Genomic DNA, 19,688 nt, shown 5'->3' on the forward strand with positions numbered 1-19,688 from the left:
ATATCAATGTTGGGATACATTTGTCTACGCACACACACACACACACACACAATATACATATATATATATATATATATATATATATATATATATATATATATATATATATATATATATATAAAAAATTTTATATATATATATATATATATATATATATATTAATAGACATAGATATATTAGTCTATTTATTTTAATCAAAGACAAACTTTGATCAACAAAAAGCACACTGAATACGTTCATTGGCAATTTCTGTCATCTAAACTAACAACATCTAAACCAAATGAGTACAAGTATGAACAAATGTGTTACATTTGTGATCACCAAAAACTACTCAAAACTTTGCTTTTACATGGTTTGCAACCACACTCCTGGAAATTAACTTTACTAATTCTACAGTTGCACAACTACAGAGAAAGAGGAAACTGCCTGAACTACATAACAATCAAACATCAGGTTCAAACTGCTGATGGATGTTATACATAGGAAAGCATTGCTGGAGTGGTTTCTCAATGTGTGCCAGCAGTGATTTATTTGTTTGGGAGACTTCTCTCTTTATTGTGTTTGTACATGCATGGAATTGATATACGCAAGTTAGGGGGTGTGGGAAGATTGCCACCACATGGCTGATGCCAGTGCAAGGTGTCCTGTCTTACAGTTTAACTTTTTTCCTTGTGGTGCTATTGAAATTTGTATTGGCAATGTTGATACAGCTAATATAAACAAGTATACTATACAACGTAATAATGTGTAAGTATAGAAATGCAGTTGAGTAAAGAATTCCCTTAGAATTACAAGGAGGTATGGATATAAGGAGTCTATATGCTGGTAATAGTGAGTTATGGAGAAATGGCTAGAAAAAGAAGGATAGAAACAATCAGGAATCAGAATTAAGGAGATGTGTTAAGTAGGGTACAGGATTTTTAGGAATAGAGGTAGTAGGAGATTATCCATAAAGCATTTGTAATTAAGCAGGAGCCGAGAAAGTGGAACTTAATATTAAAAAGGGAAAGTTCCAAACAGCAGGTGCAAGTTTGATAAAGATTCATTCAGAGTCTAATAGATAGAAATGGCACCTGTATAAAGTAAGAGTACATGAGTTTTGAGATCTAAATTTGAAGCATTGAGAAATGGCTGTTAGCTTGTTAGCCATGGGATGGCCAATATGATTATGTAGTAGTTTCTATATGGTAGTTCCAAAATGACGGGCAGCCTGAAAAACAGCCAGAAAGTTTTTAGCAAAACTCAAAAGGGGTGTGCTAATATATCTAGCAGTGGAACAAAGTTTTAAGTTTGCAGATTTTGTGCAGTGCTTTTGTAAGGTGTGACTACCAGGTGCATGTATCTGAGCATAGGTATTATGATACTGGTAACAATACAGGTATTCATGCATAACTGAGTTTTGTCTAGGACTTTTTTGTCTGTAGAGTCACTGTGAGTGTAGAACATGAAAGACAGGTCTAGAATAAGCCATACATATTTGCAGTTATTTACTGGTATGTCAGCATTTCTGCAGGGATCAGAAATGTTAAGGGCTGTTAACTAGGCTAATATTTGTGGGGTGCCAAACAGCACAGAGTTTGCTTTAGATGCATTAATTTGTAACTGGTTGTTCAGGAACCAGGCAAAAGTTTTATCAAAGTGTTTTGTAAAGCTTTCTGAATTTCTGTTATGTGCTTGCCTCCTCTTAGGAGGTGAAGGTCATCAATAAAGATCATCATTTTTAGTTGATGTAACAATATCAGAGGTAAGTGACATATAACAAAAACAATATAGACATGAGAAATGGACATGACAGACTAATGATGAGGGAGAGGGACCAGGTTTATAGACTCTATTTCCAAAATGGACAAAAGTGTTTTTGATAACCAAATAGTTATGAAACCAAAAGGATTCATTAGCAAAGCCTATATTAGATAACTGGGGGTAGGTGGAAGAGACTAACCCAGTCAAGGACCTCTTTATTGACAAATATGGCCAGAAATAGAAGGTAATTATCCACATTAACACATATTTGGTCAATAAAATGTAATTATACAGTGGTAGTGTTAATAACTGGACAAAAATATGTTGAGAATTATTTAAGAGGTGAAAATCATCAAAAGAAGAGAAAATGTTTGTAAACTGATTTCTCAAGAAATGTGTAGAAAGGTGGGAGAATGAGTCAACCTGAAATGCTCTGGAGAGAAGGTCTTAGCAATTTGAATACAGGATATTTTTTCAGTTGTTCAAATAATGGGAATTATTCCTTATTTGCAAAAAAGTTAAAAAGTATATAGACAATGGGCTTGATTATGGCAGGATTGTCCTTTTTATGGAATATTTTATATTTCAATTTGTACTGCAAATTCATGAAGTGTAGACAGAAGGTTGAATGAATCTTAAGCAGAACTTGGGTTGATCTGACTAAAACTCAATTTCTTTGGTCTGTGGGTATTGGAGGATGGAATAGGGATTGGGAGAAGAGTAATATGGTATTTTAATTGCTGAGAAAGAAAATGGATTCTGTTTTTTTCTATGGTTTTCAAGCCCTTGAACCTTGAGTCTGATTTTTTTTTGTGGTTATGTTCTACAGTGATTTGGTTATCCAAGTTACTTATATGGGCATAAGTATATAATAAGCTTAATGGCCAGGAAAACCACTGGGAAACCTAGCCATGTAACATGGTATTGGTGGGAGATTAATAGTGTGTCTTGTTAAGCAGAATATCTCCTCATTCTTGGGTAAAAATGTGGGATAGTCAATCCAGACTGGTTTTAAAGGTTGTCACAGTGGTACTTTGCCTATTCCAAAGACAGAGCATGCACTGGTTGGGTATCTGTCACATTAGTTGGTATTGTAGGTGCAGTTCTCTAGAGTGGGTATTTGCTTTACCATTAGTTCTGTTTATATAAAGGAGTTGAAAGACTGTGGCCATTCATATCATGGAAGGTTAAGCAGAGATCTTTCCTCAGGAGCCTGTATCAGATTGAGTACAGGGTTTGGAACATTAGTTATTCAGAGTAACTGAGGGTGCTAAGACCTGAAATCTTTTTGTTGAGGAAACACTGTGGTCTACCTAGTCAGTTTAAGTACTTAGAGAGACACGTGCTGAAGGAGTATGTTCTATAAAGGGCTTAATAAGTGATGTATAAAGTGGAGCTAAACTTACTTTGGATCTTGAGAGATATTCCAAAGAATACTTGTGGAATGTTCTAACCACAACACAGATGTGTGACAAAAGGAGACTTTATTAACAATATGCATACCCAAGTCCTTGATGACTGGGTCCTGTTTAAGTGGAATGCTATCTGTATGGTATGTGGTACTGATATTATATATACCAAAGGAAACTATACTGCATTTCTTGACAATTAGCACAAACGTATGATTAACACACTAAACATTTGTCTGATTCTATGAATATGAGTATCACAGAAAGACTTGACAATTGTCCACAGTCTGCAATCATCAGCAAACTTGGTTAACCATAGTCCATTGACATCAGTTTTCATATCAGATAAGTAGATTATAAAGAGGAGAGTACCCAGGGCAGTGTCCACAGGACACTGCTGGTGACATTTTTGTTTTGAAGAGATATCCCCTAACCTTGATGGCATAGGGTCTATCAGAGAAACAATTTGCTATTCAGTGAACTGGGTATAAGTTAATGTTAAGCTGGGAGAATTTGCCAATAATTCCAACATGGTGATAGCATTGAAGGCCTTGGTTAGAACTACAGTAGGTAGTCAGTGTGAACTTTATGACCTTTATTCTAGGCCTTGGTAACTTTTTTGAAGAATTCAACTAGGGTGAGCAGAGACGATCTGCATTTTATAATGCCACAGATGTGTGGATCCTGGTACATAAGGTCACCTGTATTGTTTATTAGCTCAGTTATAATATATCCCATTGTCTTGCAAATAATACCATTGGTATTAATAGGTATGTGATTCCCAGGGGCAAAAGAAGATCCACTTTTATGCCACGGTACCACACTAGATATTCTCTGTACCTCTGAGTCATAAACAGTGGAGCTGCTCATGCTGAAGCCATGACAGAGGGGTTTTACTCAGCTGGACAAGTGATTGGATTATGAAGCCAAAAAAGTGTGATCAGTGGTTTAACACAATGTATGAATGTTCCCCATGTATTAAAATATGTCTGGTTTTCAGCTTATGTTGCTTTTATATATGTAGTCATACCTCTCAACTGTCCAAATTTTTGGCTCATATTTTTGGTCTCTTCCTCATAAAATTTGTGCTTTTCTGGTAAATCACTGGGATGATCTGAGGAATTAAGTTGCTAAATAATAACATACATTTGAGTTTTAGACTTCAAATCCTTCCGAAAATGTATGTTAAAACAAACTCTGTTACTCTAGCAACGTTCTAAGTTTATATGAGCAATATTTAAAATATGTCCTTATTTTTGGGCCTTTGTCCCCCCATTTTGTCATGCTTTGTCCAGATTTCTTGCACTAAGAGGTTGAGAGGTATATATGTAGTTGGGTCTATATTATATGAATGAAAGTTCATATAATCAATCTCGCTAATGAGCGAAATCGTGGTGTGTGCTGTGGGATCACAGTACAGTGAAGATTGGAGTATTTGCCCTTTCCTCATTGTAGTGTGGTCTCGGAGTTGGAATATATATTTAGTAGGTGGGTGTGCAGGGCACAACCCCCCACAATATCATTTTCGATTTCTGGGATTTTCGCTCAGTAGAGCAATCGATTATATGAACTTTCGTTCATATAACATAGACCCTATGTAGTTCATGATATTATGTCTAAGAGGGAGGTACAAAAACCTACATTTTAAACAAGATTACAAAACAGTAGTAACCTTATTACTGCAGGTTTTCATTTTGGGTGGGAGCAGGGACTTTACATTCAGAGTCTGAGTCTAATGGCTGGAATAAGGCAGTTCCATTGTTTTCCTTTTAGTTTGGAATCTTCCACCTCTAGCAGTTACATGAAGAAATGTCCCCATTTCACAACAAAATGCCATTTGATAAGTGCTCTTCTTTTGTAGGACAATCCTTTGAAAGTAGGCCTTTTGAAAGGGGTCACTTCACATAAGAATGTAGATGGGGGGTTTGGTGTCAGAAGCCCCTTAGCAGCAGAGAATTTTCTTCACACAGGAACGATGCCAGTAGATGACTCTGAGATTCTCATTCTTTTCGGGGAGGGGATAATCACTTGCCTCAGCTCTCACATGCCTCTGTAATAAAGGAAAGTGTGAGCTGGAAAATAATTTCTAGACTGTTCAGCAATATGCAAAACATTTGCAGATTTGTGGATGGAAAGGGTGGATAAAGAAGGTTACAAGACAGAATTTTCATTACGCCTTCTTCTCAACCATTTTTAAAGTCATACCAAACTATCTGCTCCAGTATTACACTCCATTTTGGGCAGATATGACAGAAAAGGGTCATAGAGAATGCCCTTCTTCTTTTACAGAAACAGGCAATATTCCTAGATTATTTTTTGAGTCAAGTTAATTTAGTTTGTGGAGAGTAAATCTGGGTTTCTCCAGCTTTAACAAACATGCCCTAGTTAAAAAAAGTTCAGGATAAGAGCACTTCAGAGCTTGCTTTACCTCTCTTCTTGCACTGTGGATAATCACCCATTATCTAAAAGATGATTATTGGCATGTTTGAGTTTCAAACCGGAGGTTTGTAAGGTTTCAAATAGGAAACAGTATTTCCTATTTGCTGATTTCAGCATTGCTCTGTCAGTTGTTTCCAGGTTCTTTACCAGATTTTAGGTGGATATCTGGCACCACCTTTAACAGCTCTCAAGCTAGGCAAGATCAATATTTATCCTTATCTGGATGATTATCTCATCCATGCACAATCACAGGAATAGTTTTTGTCTTATTTGTAATTTGCCATTCCTTTACTGGATGTCAGGGGTTTGATAGTCAAAAGGAGAGGAAATTGTCAAAAGGAAAGAGTCAGACTTGTTTCCTTTTCAACAGGCAGTATTTCTTAGACTCTGTAAATTGACTTAAGGAGATATTGTTTCTCACCCTGACAATGCAGTGAGTGTCACACTGTCCATGTTTGATGACAATAACCTTGCTAAGCATTCAAGTTCACATGTCTGTAAGAATAAGGATGGTTCAGAAAGCCACTACACATAAGAAGTTTTCAGCATCATCTCAGAAGCCCTGCCACCATTTGAATGACCTTTCTTTCTTTTAGTTTTATTTTGACCTCTACCTCTGCAATGACCATAACACTCCCTCTTGGAAACCCAATTGGCCCATTTGTTCTTTTCATGGGAGATGAGAGTAAGGTGCCAGGAATTGTGCTATCACCTATTGGGATTGTGTGAATGTTTTTTTTTTATGCTCCTAACTTACACCAACAGCAGCTTGTGTGCTACACCATAGCTTCTGTCAAGTGGTGTATGCTTGCTACCATCCACCCTAATTCTTCTGACCAAATGTTCACTATTTGCAGCATGTGCATCATGTTCATAGGTTCATTGATTAGTACTAGGCTAACTGCCCTTATGAGCCACTTTAAGCCTAGCCAATTACCCCATGTGAGAATCAAACCCTGCACCTTGTGTCCGTAAGGGAAACACCCTAACCATTATACCAACCTCCCTCCCAGGCATCTTCCTATAGGTGTCATGAATGTGGTGAGCTGAACTGATCCCTCTACCCAAGAATGGATGAGGTGATACTGGTCACTCACTCCCATCCACCCCAACCTGGTCCTTACTGCATCTGTGTCACTAGTAAATACAGGTAATCAGGAATGCAGTCAAGGCTTTATGCTTCTTTGCTATGGGGCCAGACCATTTGGAGGACCTTTTGAATTTGAGACTTGCTTTGAATACCCATCTTGGTCAAGAAACTCTACTGGTGGGTTTCTGCAACCATGGTCATTATGGGCAGGCTTCTGAGCTTTTTCTTCCTGTATAGGTCCTTCAGACAGATGTATTTATTTTGGATATGCTGTTCACCTGAAATCTTGGAATGCCCATGTTTTTGATCCCCATATGAGACAGTTCTCCTTACAGATTTTTTTTCAGTGGCTTGTGATTTTAGGGCAGATCTTATGTAAGCTTGACACTTCAGTGGAGAGAATCAGCAAGTTGCATTTTGGAATTCTTGCCTGCATCTTCTTGATTTGTGTCTCTGTCTGATTTCTGAGACCTTGTGTTACTACCTACCTATCCCACTGTTCAGTTTGTTCACCTGGAACCAATTGTTATTTATCTCATATTGCATTTAGCCCTAACAATACTATTCAGACAATTACTATTAGATATTTGTTTTATTTTAATTTTTGTGCACATCCAAATCCTTTGTTTATTCTTTCATCAGCATACTATTTTCTGCTACTTTACATGTATTCACAGCTTCAACTGGTGATAATCCAGACTCTGACAGTAGTCTATTTTTATATCATCATTTAGTACCACAGATAACTGTCCCACAATGATTTATCATGCAGGTTGCCAAACTCAAAGTATTTAGCTCTGTGCCTAAACTCTGTTAAATATGTAGCAGGGTCTCCTGCAAACCCTGGATTCTATTGTTAAATAATGGTGAATATATAAAATCCAACAGAATCAAATATAAAATACACCACTGGCTTTCTAAATTGAAACAAAATATGATGAATTGTTTGTGTCTTTCAGCTTTTCCCGGTTAGGGGTCGCCACAGTGGAACTCCGGTCCGCTAATGGTTGGTAGTTGATTTTTACGTGCCGAGTTACCAACTCTGACGCACAACCTTCAACGAAGGTATGCCCATTCACACATCTCCACGCAGAAGACGCTCTAACTGAGAATCGAGCTGGACAGCATCTTACTGTGAGGCGACAACTCTACTGCAGCACCACCACCGCTGGTCAACAAAATATGATGAATATACATTATTATTTCTTTTACTTGCAGTACTGCTTGAGCTTGTCTTGAATGACTCTCTTAGATGTTTTTAATATCAGAAAAGTTGCAACTTAACACCTCTTTACTCTTTTCATGTTACTATAAACAATAGTGTACAGGATGAATTTTTGTAAAAGCTGTTAACAGTTTTTTGACAAATAACCATGGAGTACTAGTGGCACTGTTGGACTGAGTGTTAAGATGTATGACCTGACATTTGATTAACTGTTAATGAAGTGAAATGTTAGAAGGGTAAAATGACCAGACTTCTGATTGTAACTGAAAGGAATATAGCTGCTCATCTGGATGTCACCTCTTTCTGCCTTTGGTGAGTTTGGCTTTTTATACTAAAATCTGTTTTTGTTTCAATGATTTTCTTAAGGTATCTTATTTCTCTTCACAAATATCTGTTTTGGCAGGAAAATAGACAAAAATAATAATTTATTTCTTAGTAATGGTCTTCATTTGGTAATTTTCCAGCTAATTGAGTTTCAGGTTGTATTCAGTTACACAAACTTTCTTCCAGTGTCCATTTTGATGCTGTCAGTTCTGACAGTAAAGTGCAACAAAGATAAATGTACCCATCTTTGCTTTAACTTTATTAAAGCAACAAACTACATGGAACTTCATTAAAATACAAATTTTGCAGTGGTTGCCATGACCCAACTTGATGGCATTTACTGTTGCTATGGTATTATGTTTAGATTTACCTTGTAGCATTACATGCATTTAAGACAGATACACATACCCAGGAGCCAGTTAGTTAACAACCATACAGTTTATTGCCATGACAACAAAAAACCAAGTCAATATAATGTGATATTTCACAAACACATAATCTTGTAGAATATGTAAAGATACTTTGCACTATATTACATGAACAAAAATTGGTGTGCACTAATATTAGTGCCTAAAACAATTCTAACTTCTCCATTGCTCATCCTCATTGGTAAAGATGTATTTTCTGACTTTCGAGGATGAAAGATCTCTAAGACAGTATATTTTGAGGCACAATGGTAAAACAGAATTAGCAAGGCTTACTACAAAAAAAATGTTTTGCTTCTTCTAAAACATTAATGTGAATATAACAGTTTTTTTTCACTGTGAGTGGGCCTAGGGTTCATGCTATCAAAGTTCTAAACATGACTCTATTCGACCTTACCAGCCAGTCAGTAAAACAGTTTACTGTACCTATCCAGGCATGTTCAAAGGGCAGTTTCAGGTGTACTTTCCAGTCCAACTGGTGAATCTGGGCATTTTGAGGCAGTGTTACAACTGCCTCATGTACACAGAAAACCCTCTCCTCCCACCAAACACTACTACATGCGAGAGATGTAATTATACAGTCAAACTGGAGGCTAAGCTCTCTCAACCCAAGACTGGATCAGACGGTCAAGAGGAGAAGGGAAATACTTGCATCACACCACCAGTCTCACATAGACCCATTAAACCAGCACCTGCAAAAAACACACATAAATACATGAAAATATACTCGGCGGCTCTAAATAAAAATCTGCAAAAGCAACAGAGACCTCCAAAGCAGACATCCAAGCAACCTCCACCTCCAACACAAACCATGAAACACATACTTCACAAAACTAGTGTGCCACGCAATCACAGCCCTTAAGGCAAAATAACATACCCAACACACTAGTCATAGGTGACTCTATAGTCAGGCACACTGACGTCCCACTCACTAGGCTGAACAAGGAGAAGGTTACTGTTAGCTGCCTGTCGGGTGCCAGGATCTGCCACATAACCCACGCACTCAGGTCACTCCAGAACAAGTACAAATATGACTTTGTTATTGTCCATGTTGGTGTGAATGACCTGAGCCGTACCTCCCAGGACTACATGAAAAGAGACATGGAATAGCTCTCTGATCATGTAGCCTAGGCCGGCATGACCCTGACCCTGAGTAGCATCCTGCCCTCACCAAGAATGATACCACAGTATAAAGAAAAAAAATTATCAATTTCAACAATTGGCTAAGTTTCTGGTGTCATTCAAAGGGGATCCAGTGTCTGTCCGCCTGGGATGACATGCTCAACAAGCCATGTTGTTTTGCTAGAGACGGTTTGCACCTGTCACCCTTAGGCTTTTGAATACTGGCCAAGGCTCTTGCCACCCCCATAGTGCCTTTTTTAGGCAAGGCTCAAAAGACAACCCCACTGCTGTAAATAGCACAAGTAACAAAAAACTGAGGGTAATGCTATTCAATTTAGAAAATGTTTCCTGCACGTATGGCAACTGCAAGGCTCCAAAATACTGGAAACACAACACCAAAAAAATGAAGCCAGCAGACAATGGCAAAACTGTGAGTTTAATAGACTCCTATAAAATACATGGGTAGTCCAGAGCAACAAACCGGTTTTGGCTAACACTATAACTTAGCCTTCCTGAGTGTATAAAATGAGTAATATTAAGTACATTTAAATACTGTGCATGTAAATACATGACCATCAACCATTGGTTCCTCACAAATACTCATTTAATCCAGGTGAGAATAATGCACCCAATTTTATAATCCATTTCTTTTCTTTCAAATTTAAAAGGCTATGCCATCCTGCTTTAGTAACCCTATTGCCCATAATTTTATCAATAACTGTAAATTTAAATGCAACACTGGGGTGTTTGTTAGTATGTTTGAATAAGGCATTACTATGTTTTTTGCTCCTGATTTCACTTAAATGTTCAGAAATATGGATCCTCAGTGGTCTAGAAGTCTGACCTACATAGAATGCAGAGCAGGTACAGGTAGCTAAGTAAACCAGCCAATCAGACCCGCAGTTAGCAAAAAAACGAATGTTAAAAATATTGCCTATATTATGAATATTATGACTAGTAAAGACCTTTGATTTGCTAGCATTCTTACAATGAGTACAATGGCCACATGGTACACAACCTAATACTGGGTCCCCAGTCAGTGTTCTTTGACTGAGATTATTGCGGCCTCTGAGAATGTGCTTATAGTGGCTCAGCTGGGAACCAATATTTCTACCCTTACGAAATGAGAACAGACACCTGTCACCCAAAATCGTAGAAAAATATTCATCAGCCTGTAATATATTCCAATGTCTCTGCACTCTATTAAGTAGAAGATCTGTATTTCTGCCATAGGTGGTCACTAGACGAGTGACTGCTTGGCTATTCAATGTTTTTTGTTTATACTGTAAAGTCTCCTGCCTATCCATAGTGGAAACAATGGGCAAAACTGCAATTCAAATTGTAGCTTGATACAGATCACCCAGCATGTCCCAGGACCCCAATTCCGCATTTCTGGAAACACTGGGAAACATAAAGGTCCTACCAAACACCCTAATATTGGGTGATTTCAATTACCCAAACATTAACTGGGAGAACTACTCAAGTACTAACTCCCTTGCCCAACATTGCCTAGAATTTATAAACTCAAATGCCCTGGATCAACTGGTCAACACTCCCACCAGAGGTGACAACTTTTTGGACCTAGTCATCTACAACATGGCTGACCGGTGTTCCACACCAGAGGTCAACCCCTCGCTGGTTAGATCCAACCATAAATAAATCACTCTGGATATCCACATTCTGCCCCAACCCCCGGTCAAGGAAACCACCATGAAAAACCTTTCAAAAGCAAACTTCACGATGTTCATCATTCCACATTGCTGCAGTCCTAACTATTGGGTAGTCCTCCTCAGTCTTTTGCCGCATGGTCCGATGCAGAAGCAATTTTTGAGTGCAGGTTGGCGTTCTGAAAGTTTCTGAAGTCAGAGTTTCAGACCGAATCAAAGTTGATTATTTTGGTTTTTCTTGCCTCAGTATTTAACCGGATGTCAGAAAAGTAAATAACTGTATTTCTTGTGGGAAACAGATACCTCATAGGGATTACCATACTTTGTGTATACCTTGTTTAGGGCCTGAGGTGCTAGATTTAACAAACGCACTATTAAGAGAAGGTTAGACTGTGCCAGGTTAGTGTTTGGGAAGCGTTGTAATTATAAAATGTTCTTTGGAAAGGCTCAGTGGAGCCGGAGGTTCTGCCAGGTGTTTCTTTGGAGTCTCAGGGAGAGACTTTACTGTTACAGGATGTATCCTCTCAGGAAGTAGGCCAGGCTGAGGGGCTTCTCAGGTGGCTGTTCTTCCCTCTCTCCCTAAGGTGGTTAGAGCCTCCCTTCTGTTTCCAAGACCTCTTTGAGAGGCAGGCCAAGTTTAGCTTCAGTGGGGGTTTCTCCTAGTGCTTCAGGGTCTTTGCCTAAGAAACATATGCTTAAAATGTCAGAGGATTTGATTACTATGATAAGAGGTTCTATGCCCCTGCTGATAAGAGGCCTAGGGTGGAACCTGAGTTTGAGAGTTTTGAGCAATGTTCGAGGCTTCTGAGTCTTCGGCTGAAGACTTGCAGGAGTATCCTCCTTATTCTGATTCTGATGTGGATGATTCTACTCCTTCCCTCCTGAGGATTTTTCATTTTCAGAGACTCTGCATTCCATGAGGGAGCATTTTAAATGGGAAGGTCAAGATTTCTCTGATTCCAGGAAGAGGCTTAGAATTCTTGTTTTTACCCCAGCATAGGCCTTTAGCTATACCTCCTGTTCTGAATGTTGTGGAAGATGTTTTTGCAGAGGCTTCCCTGAATCCTGATTCTTTGCCTCCTGCCCCAGTTAAACCGGATAGGTATTATAGGGTGCCTGAAGCTCATAAGTATCTTTTTAAGAGCCCTAGGGCAGACCCGGTGAAGGCCTCAGTTGTTAAAAATCCTGTCCCTCCTGATAAAGAGGCAAGGGCTTTGGATAGATGGGGAAAGAAAGTGTATACTTCTTCCACTTTAGCCATGAGGGCGTTGAATTGTCAGTTTCACATGTTAAAATATCAGAATTATCTCCTTTCACAATTGAAATCTAAGGTGGATGCTCTAAGGTATTGAGTAAGAGTTGCAGGATTTAGTTCATGTGTCTGAACAGGTGGGTAAACATTCCTTGCAGTGTGGTTTTGATGCGGTGGCTGCCACTGGTTCTGTTCTTCTTGAGAGATCAGAATTTAGCTGAGCATGTCAAAACAAGGATTTTGGATGCTAGTCTATGCAAACTGTTAGATTTTTGCAGGTGCAACCTCAGTTTAGTAGAAATTGGCCTACTAAGGGATGGACTTATCCTGCTTATGATCCCCAGTCTAGGGGTAGGTCTAGACGTGGTAGGGACAGAGCTCAGGGTTCTTTTAGGCCTAGGACAGGGAGTTCCCCTGCTCAGACTTCTGGTGAGGGCGGGTCAGTCCAGCAGACCCAATGACCTGCCTTTTCAGCTGCCAGTTCATTCGCCTGGCAGCACCTTTGGGAGGAAGGTTGTCTCTTTTCAAAGAAAATTGGGATTTAATTACCCAAGACAGATGGGTTCTGGATATCATTCACCACGGTTACAGGTTTTATTTCCATACCTTGCCTCCTTTCAAAGGCATGCCAGACATTCCTCCTCTTCAAGAACAGAGGCTCACAAGCAAATTTCTCTGTTGCTCCAAATAGGGGCCATTCAGCCAGTTCCTGTGCCAGAAAGGGGCCTAGGATTTTATTCTCGCCTGTTCCTAGTACCAAAGAAGGGGAACACGTGGAGACCAATTTTGGATTTATCTATCCTCAACACTTATCTGGACATTCCCAAGTTCTAAATGTTGACGTTACAACAGCTTTTACCTCTGCTGGGCAAAGATCATTGGATGGTAACTTTAGATCTCAAGGAAGCTTACCTTCATGTGCCTATAAGACTAAGTTGCAGGAAGTATTGGAAATTCTCATTATCAGTTCTCTGCATTGCCCTTTGGCTTATCTAGTTCTGGCTCCAGTGATAGCTTACTTCAGGCTAAAAGGAATTCAAATATATCCTTACTTGGACGACTGCCTGATTCTGGCTCAAGAAAAGGAAGACCTTCTACAGCATTTGGAATATGTCATAGCAGTGCTAAGATGCCTGGGGTATTCAATAAAGTCCAGTCTAGTACCCTCTCAAGACATGTGCTTTCTGGGTGTGAGACTGAATACAGCAGCCCAGATGGCCGACAAACAAAAGAATCTTTCCAGTTACTTCCATCAACTATCTCTTCAGTCCGGGCTGACTGCAAGGACAGTCCTTCAAGCCTTAGGGTTCATGGCATCTTGTATTCTGGTGCTTCCCAATGCCAAACTGCATATGAGGAAGCTACAATGGTATCTCAAAATGTATGGACACAGCACTGCCAGGATTTGGACACTGTCATTCAAATAATACCTTGCATTCAAAAGGAATTTTTGTGGTGGGCTCAGGAATGTCACCTAAACAAGGGACAAGTCAGATTCTAACGACAGATGCCTCAGACATTGCTTGGGAGCTCATCTAAATGGAAAGTGGATACAAGACAAGTGGCCTGCCAGACTACAGCATCTACATATCAACATGAAAGAGATGTTAGCAGTCCAGTTTGCATTAATGGCTTTCAAGGAATTACTTTCCAGGGCAGGTGTTGATTCTAACAGACAACACAACTGTCATGTGGTACATCAGGGAACACATTCTTACCCATTGTGCAGGCAAGCAATGATTTTATAACTAACTATTCAAGGTTTCTGCCAGGAGCACAGAGCTCCTTAGCAGATGTGTTAAGCAGACAAATCATGGATGTGGAAACTGGATCTTCATGTATTTCAAAATTGACAGTGTCATGGGGAACTCCAGACATAGATCTGTTTTCTCCACTAAACCATCAGCTGCCAAGATTTTGCACAAAGAGATTTCATCACACAGCTTGGAAAGTGGATGCTCTTTCTTTCAGTTGGAAAAATCTTCATGTGTATGCTTTCCACCTCTGCCTCTTCTTCCAAAGGTGCTTCTAAAGGTCAGACAAGACAAGCCAAGGATGATTTTAATAGCTCCAGATTGGCCTCGCAGCACTGGTACCCATTACTGAGGAGTCTGGTAAAGAAGCCTCCATGGCCTTTACCCTTGATTCCACACCTGTTGTCTCAGAGGGACGGTCACCTGCTCAATGTCAAGCTTCACTCTCTTCATCTAACAGCTTGGCATATTCTGTTTTGAAAAACAGCAGGTCTCAACTTCCTCAACAAGTTTTAAATGTGATTATGGAAGCCAGAAGACCTAGTACAAGGAAAGTGTATGCAGAAAATGGAAGAGATTTTTATTTTGGAGTGCAGCAAACAATTTGGAGATTTCTGAGCCTAATTTGAGTGTGGCTCTTCAATATCTTACTGAGTTATTGGACAAAGGTTTGTCTTTCTCTTCCATTAAGATTCATGCTGCAGCAATTTCAGCTCACTATGATTGTGACCCACCATTGTTTTCGCATCCTTTGTTCAAGCAATTTCTTAGAGGGCAAAGAATATAAGAGAGCTCCTACTCCTGCTTGGGATCTCAATTTTGTGTTGGAGAAACTTACTTACTGCTGAATTGAAATACTTGTCATACAACACTGCTTTTTTGTTGGCCAGTACTTCTGCAAGAAGGGTTTCTGAGTTGCAGGCCCTTATGGCAGTGGAGCCTTTGATTTTTCATAAGGATAGGGTATCCTTTATGCCTAAGGTGGTTTCTAGTGTGGCTTTAAACCAAACTATTCATTTGCCTACTTTTATGCAGATCCTCAAAATAAAGGGAAAGATTTTGCACACTTTAGATGTACACAGGCAATTGCGTTATTATTTGAGCAGGACTAAGGATTTTAGGCAGTCTCAGCAGTTGTTTGTTTCTTTTGCTTTGGGTTCACAGGGCAGGCCTGTGTCAAACAAACTATTTCTAGGTGGATTGGGTGTTGCATTGCATTTTGTTATTCCCATCATGGCAAGGAGATTCCAGCTGGGATTAGGCCTCATTCCACTAGGGCTACTGCCACTTCTACAGCATTTCTAAAGCTACTTGGAGTTCAGTGCATACTTTCTCTAAGCATTATCACCTTCCTCTCTACTCTAAGTCTAGGGCTGGTTTTGCCACTGCTATTTTGCAAGGCATGTTGTCAGTTCCTGCTTCCTTATGATTTGCCAGCCTCCCTTACCTCTGCTTTGGGATTCTACCCAATAGTTAGGACTGCAGCAATGTGGAATGATGAACATAGTACAGTTTTGTACCTACCATAAATGTAGATGTTCGAGGATCCACATTGCTGCAGTCCCTCTGTGTTTAGGGGTGGTTGTGTAGGTGAGGTTATGTTCAGCTAATTTTGTATATATTGTGCATATTGGTGCATTTTGGATTTTGGCCTTATCTTTTCAGGGTCTTCTGACATCTGGGGCAAGAAAAGACTGAGGGGACTACCCAATAGTTAGGACTGCAGCAATGTGGATCCTCGAACATCTACATTTATGGTAGGTACAAAACTGTACTTTACTTAAGACTGATGTGGAAAGTTTCAAAGCCCCCATGCTAAAGGATAACACTGTCCATGCTGCAAAATCCTTTACTAATGCATTCTATGGGCACCTGCAAGAATGCATGGATCGTGCTATCCAAAGCAAAACCAAGACTCCCTCCTCCAAGAAAAGGAAACCAGTCTGGTGGACCCTTGCCATAAACAAGCTATACTACAGAAGGAGGAAACTAGTACAGAAAAGAGCAAAATCCCAAGAAGGGAAGACATCGCTGATCAATATCAGCAAGAAACTACGATCCATCTTAAAATCATCCAAGGCTAGCTTTGAAAGAAAAATTGCCAAGGACACCAAAGATAACCACAAGGAGTTCTTTAGCTATGTCAAGAATCTAAGTGGCAATGCTCAGATCTGCTCAAAGTTAGTGCAGAATAGCACAAAATACACTGAACCGACCAATATCGCCAACATCCTGGCAGACAGGTTCAGTGCAAATTTCACCCCCTGTCAAGCCCAAAAGGGCCCATAACCATACCAGAAGAATGTAGAGCCCCAAATCACAGACACTCAGGTTAAAACAGCCCTCTCCAAAGCCAAAAACACAGCATCAATGGGACCGGACAGTGTCCCAGGCTGCGTCCTATAGGAGCTCAAAGACAAACTAACCCCTCACCTAAACACACTGTTCAAACTCAGCCTCTCCACAGACTACGTACCCATAGAGTGGCGCACAGCAATGGTTATTTCACTCCACAAAGGTGGAGTCACAACAGACCCAAGGAACTGCCACCCTATAAGCCTGACTAGCTTGGTCTGCAAGGCTATGGAGCGCATCATCATAAAACTCATTAACAGAGACATTGGGAACCTCCAAACACTGGACCTTACCCAGTTCAGCTTTGATAAGGGCAGATCATGCCTCCTAAACCTGGTGGACTTCTTTGAGAGAGTTACCAAGGGTATAGACAAAGGAAAGGTGGTACACACAGCCTATCTAGACCTTGCAAAGGCCTTTGACACCATTCACATTCTGGTATTATAGACAAGCTCACCAGCCTGAATATAAACCCCTATGTCACAAGATGGGTTGCCAACTGGCTCATGGACAGAACCCACATGGTGAGATTTGTGGGAGCTAGGTCCAACTCTAAACCAGTTACAGGTGGCGTTCCCCAGGGCTCAGTCCTAGGACCCCCTCCTGTTTGGCATATACCTCTCAGATGTACAGGGAAGCACAGGAGGACTATGGCTGACCAAGTTTGCAAACTAGGGGCTATAACTGACTCTCCAGCTGACACAGACATCCTCCAAAAGGGTCTCACTGAGATGGATACCTGGTGTCAAAATCATGGCCTCAAGCTAAATGCCAAAAAGTGCATAGTCATCCCCTTTGGAAAAAACAAAGTACCCACAAACTACCACATAGGTGGTAGTCCCCTAAATACGGAAGACATAACAAGGGATCTGGGGTCCCAAGTAAATAGTAGTCTCTCCTTTGATAATCACATTGCCAAAGTGGTTAGAAAATCCTTCTATGTGGCCCATCTAATCACAAAAGGGTTTGCATCCAGATCAAAAGAGGTCATTGTGCCCCTCTACTCATCACTCATCAGACCCATCATAGAGTACGATGCCCCATTTGGGATGTACCTTACAAGACAGCGGCAACAGCTGGAAAGACCCCAGAAGTACCTCACCAAGAGGATCACTGGCCTAAAACAGATGCCTATGCAGCTCGACTGAAGAAACTCCAGCTGTACTCAGTTGCATACTGCCTACTTAGAGGTGATCTCTGCCTGAAATACAAGGCCATGTCCAACCCAGAATTGATGGACATGCTCCACCTAAAGAAAACCATATCTCCTTGAGCCACACACTCTAGGGATCTAAACCTCACCACAACAATAAATAGGACGTGCTTGAGGGATAGATTCATGGCCCAGAGACTTCCCATGCTTTGGAACAAGATTCCAATCTACATTAGGCAGAGGTCCTTGCTAACACTCTTCAAGAGAAACCTTGACGAGTGGATGGGAAACAGAAAGTTTACCTCAGGGATCACTTCAGTGGCTCTGTTGGACTAAGGCACAGGGGACTAAACTAAGGGGGTGGTGAAAGCCAACACATTCTGGCTAGGCTTATAAATGCCTTCAGGCAGATAGACTAGTACCTACCTATGAACCTATGAATCTGTCTGACTGGACCACAGATTTATCATTCTTATTACTTGTGTTTTACTCAACTACATCAAAATAAAGGCATCGGCTGAATATGTAAACCACAAAGGTAATGAATTACAATAAGTGATTGATCACACTATTTTGGAGACATTTGCCAGGGGTTCCTTTAAAGGTCACAAACTTACATATAGGACTTTTTTTACATTAAAATTCAGCATTTTTCATGGCTTCCTTTATTGTATGCATTTATCTGATATTTAGTGAAATGCCACCACTGCATCTCTGCCATTGCATTTCTGACTTACTAATTAAAACAAATTCACCAGCAAAAACAGCATCTGAAGCTATGCTTCATTAAATAGACAAGCATTCACTTCCTTAAATTTATTCATAACAAATTATCATAAGTAACAAACAGCTGTTTAAATATAAACATTGAAATTTACTATGCTTAAAGGAAAGCTCCTGTTTAAGCCAAATGTTAAAACTGAAAGACTTAAATATTCAATAATGCGTGATGGCATTCCAACTGATATTTCATTGTTTTAAATGATGCTACAGTGGTCATAATTTACTAATGGACAAGGTGAGTCTACATTTTGTTGTTTTTAGGACTAATTTTCCTCCTCTCCCAAACCATCATAACGTTTAGAACATCAATGAAATAGCATTTAATGTACTATTGTACTACCTATGTTTTGCAAGAAAAAAGGAAAACAGTTTTATTTAATCAGATATAAAACACTATTGGAATGCAAATAAGGTTATTTGTCAAATAAGCTTTCGATTACATATATGTGAATACACACACACATACACACACACACACACACACACACACACACACACACACACACACACACACACACACACACACACACACTGTTTTAATAATACCAGTTCTTACATGGCTTAGATCCTTGTTTAACTTGTTCATGAATATATATATATATATATATATATATATATATATATATATATATATATATATATATATATATGTGTGTGTGTGTGTGTGTATACACGTTATGGCTCCAACTCTGTAAAAAACAAGGTAACTAGGACTGGGCCAGCTCCACAGTCCAGAGGCTTAAAATAAGAACAGTTTAGTCCCCAGACCATACTCTAGGTATGACCTTATAAGTAAGACATGACCTGCTTAAGATCCACAGTGGATAAACCACAGTAAAAAAGGAAACAGTTGTTCAGGATACCATGGCTGACAGTGATGAATGCTTCAGAGAGCTCGAGCAAGACAAGGACAAAGTAATAGGGTGGCACAGTGTTGCAGTGGTTAG

The sequence above is a fragment of the Protopterus annectens genome, chromosome 3.part1 (genome assembly GCF_019279795.1).
Source record: "Protopterus annectens isolate FY-2018-M chromosome 3.part1, PAN1.0, whole genome shotgun sequence".
In the NCBI taxonomy this organism is placed as follows: domain Eukaryota; kingdom Metazoa; phylum Chordata; order Ceratodontiformes; family Protopteridae; genus Protopterus; species Protopterus annectens.